The sequence below is a fragment of the Sinocyclocheilus grahami genome, unplaced genomic scaffold (assembly GCF_001515645.1).
Source record: "Sinocyclocheilus grahami isolate Dianchi unplaced genomic scaffold, SAMN03320097.WGS_v1.1 scaffold492.1, whole genome shotgun sequence".
Taxonomy (NCBI): domain Eukaryota; kingdom Metazoa; phylum Chordata; class Actinopteri; order Cypriniformes; family Cyprinidae; genus Sinocyclocheilus; species Sinocyclocheilus grahami.
The window spans coordinates 714,945-718,435 of NW_015505671.1; the positions used below are offsets into that span (position 1 = coordinate 714,945).

The window sequence follows — 3,491 nt, forward strand, 5'->3', positions numbered from 1 at the left end:
TCGAGTCCATCACCTTAACCTCTCGGCCACGACTACGCCTGGCAGCAGCCTGACAGCTCTCTTGGCTGCAGGGAGGCACGACAGGGCTCCACCAAGCTTCAGAAACAAAATCCAGCTGAAGGATGAGGTGGCAAAAAGAAGCCCGACATCCCCATTGCTCGATGGCAAAAGGCTGCCGTGATCCGGATTCGAACTGGAGTTGCTGCGGCCACAACGCAGAGTACTAACCACTATACAATCACAGCACACCACTGGCCCACAGCTGCAGTATGGGACAGCAGTGTGTTTGTCCGATGCAGTGAGGGAGTGGAAAAGCATGCTAGGGATGTGAAAAAAATGGCATGGCCGCTTCTCCTCAGCATGCAGGAAAACAGGGCAGGATTCAAACCTGCACATGGAAATCCCAACAGATTCTTAGTCCATGGCCCTAACCGCTCAGCTAAGACTTCGTTTACCCGATTAATCAATGAGGACAAAGCAGGCTGCTACATCTCATCCTGTGAAGAGGGGTTGTTTCAGTGCTGACCCTGGGGTCCCACAGCACTGCACGTTTCCTAGGTCTCTCTTATCTTACTCACTCAGTTCATGAGTGCTCTTTCCTAACAAGCTGACCATCAGACTCAGGGGCCGGATTCACAAAAATCTTCTTCAGAAAAAAGTTAAGTAATATCTTTAGATAAATTCCACAAAGTTCGTAAGAATGTGTTTAAGTGCAGTTCTTGAAGTTCTCAAATGTGTTCTTAAGAACATTTTAGTTTTTTGTAAGAAAAAAAATGACAGTCTTTATCTGACTCAATACATGACTGAAGACACACTGACATATTACAGACTTAAAGGAATTTCTATTTGTCAATAACAATCAACAACAACAAGAACAATCTTAAGGAAAAAGATAAGAACATTCTTAAGAATAATTTTTTGGGAATTCATAATATTCTTAATTTTTTTTTTATTTCTTTAAAAAATAATAAGAAAATGGCAGTTATTAATTTTTTTTTCTTAAGAATGTTTCGTGAATCTGACCCCAGGTGTGGCAAACAAGGGAGATGCTCAAAAACGCTGTGGGTCCCACAGAGCAGGACTGAACACCACTCTAGCTGACAGTCAACAGCAGAGCTGGACCGACGTTACAGCAAGCTGAGGCAATCAACAACAAGACAGCAGGCCCGAACAGGAACTTGAACCCTGAACCCTCAGATTAAAAGTCTAATGCTCTACCAAATGAGTTATCCAGGCCCTTGCACAATGCAGGTCTGCTACGTTTTATTCAAGACACAAGGAATTACGGCAGCGAGACCGAAGGCAAAAGGTCTTGGATGGCTCAACTGTCGGCACAGGAAGCTAAAGCAAAAGGGCCCGTAGTCAGCAGGGTTAAAACCTGTGCAGGAAGTCCCCATTGGATTTCAATTCCATCGCCTTAACCTCTCGGCCATGACTATACCTGGCAGAGGTCTGCCAGCTCTCTTGGCTGCAGGGAGGCAAGACGGGACACCACCAAGCTTCAGACACAAAATCCAGCTGAAGGATGAGGTGGCTAAAATAGCCTGGTGTCCACGTTGCTCGACGCAAAAGGCTGCCGTGACCCGGATTCTAACCGGGGTTGCTGCGGTCACAACACAGCGTACTAACCACTATACCAGGGGCGGCGAAAGTTGGTCATGGAAAGCCGCAGCCCTGCAGAGTTTTGCTTCAACCTAAAGGGTTGGAGCTGAACTCTCCAGGGCTGCGGCTCTCCAGGACAGGAGTTCGCCAACCCTGCACTATACGATCACGGCGTGCTGCTGGCCCATGGCTGCAAAAAGGTCTAGCGGCGTGTTTATCCGTTGCAGAGGGGGAGTGCAAAAGCATGATAGGGACATGCAGGTGGTACATACATCACTTTTATTATATAAATGTCAGATATTAAAGTTTATTATTATTATTATGTAAGTATTATTAGTAATATTGTTATTATAGTTCTTTAAATTTAAATGTGTGTGTGTATAATTTTCATGTATATATTTCTATTCTTAATATTAAACTTTTTGTGGTAGTTAAGATTATTATACAGTGGTGTGAAAAAGTGTTGGCCCCCTTCCTGATTTCTTATTTTTTGGCATGTTTGTCACACTTTAATGTTTCAGATCATCAAACAAATTTAAATATTAGTCAAAGATAACACAAGTGAACACAACATGCAGTTTTTAAATGAAGGTTTTTATTATTAAGAGAAAATAAAATCCCAAACTAAATGGCCCTGTGTGAAGAAGTGTTTGCCCCCCTGTTAAAACTGTGGTTTATCACACCTGAGTTCAATTTCTCTAGCCACACCCAGGCCTGATTACTGCCACACCTGTTCGCAATCAAGAAATCTCTTAAATAGGACCTGCCTGACAAAGTGAAGTAGACCAAAAGATCCTCAAAAGCTAGACATCATGCCGAGATCCAAAGAAATTCAGAAACAAATGAGAAAAAGTAATTGAGATCTATCAGTCTGGAAAAGGTTATAAAGCCATTTCTAAAGCTTTGGGACTCCAGCGAACCACAGTGAGAGCCATTATTCACAAATGGCAAAAACATGGAACAGTGGAGAACCTTCCCAGGAGTGGCCGGCTGACCAAAATTACCCCAAGAGCACAGCGACGACTCATCCAAGAGGTCACAAAAGACCCCACAACAACATCCAAAGAACTGCAGGCCTCACTTGCCTCAGTTAAGGTCAGTGTTCACGACTCCACCATAAGAAAGAGACTGGGCAAAAATGGTCTGCATGGCAGAGTTCCAAGACGAAAACCGCTGCTGAGCAAAAGAACATAAAGGCTCGTCTCATTTTTGCCAGAAAACATCTTGATGATCCCCAAGACTTTTGGGGAAATACTCTGTGTACTGATGAGACAAAAGTTGAACTTTTTGGAAGGTGTGTGTCCCAATAATACGTCTGATGTAAAAGTAACACTGCATTTCAGAAAAAGAACATCATACCAACAGTAAAATATGGTGGTGGTAGTGTGATGGTCTGGGGCTGTTTTGCTGCTTCAGGACCTGGAAGACTTGTTTGATAAATGGAACCATGAATTCTGCTGGAAGCACATATAGGCGCTCCGTGGACAAAAGCCCATTCAAATAGGTTGCCATTGGACGCATAGGAGGTGCAATGGACCGTAGGCCAAAAATGGCGTACATTTGCCACCTGTCTAGTATGCAAACGGGCATTTTCACCTTACCCCTGGGTCCCCAGACCCCAACATACTTACCCTGGAATAGGGGGACTTTGGACGCCTCTAAGGGTGCCCTTGAGCTCTCTGACCCCCCCGTATCGCTTGGCCTTCTAAATATCCATTTGAAGCTTATTCTGTGGTGTAATTGGTAAGCAATGCCTAAAAGCCTTCTAAACATCCCTTTTCCCTACTAGTGAATGGTCATGGGGATAGTGACCATCCCGCTTACCTCCTAAATGTCCATTTGCCCACTAGATGCATGTAGTGGTCAGTGGGGCGGTGTGACCAGTCCCA

At 44.3% G+C, this 3,491-nt stretch overlaps 1 non-coding gene across 1 annotated transcript; it reads right to left on the bottom strand.

Annotated features, from left to right (window-relative positions):
- Positions 1-1,163: 1,163 nt before the first annotated feature.
- trnak-uuu (transfer RNA lysine (anticodon UUU)) lies at positions 1,164-1,236 on the bottom strand. The gene has a single exon. It is a non-coding gene; the product is annotated as a tRNA-Lys (tRNA).
- Between the last annotated feature and the right edge of the window lie 2,255 nt (positions 1,237-3,491).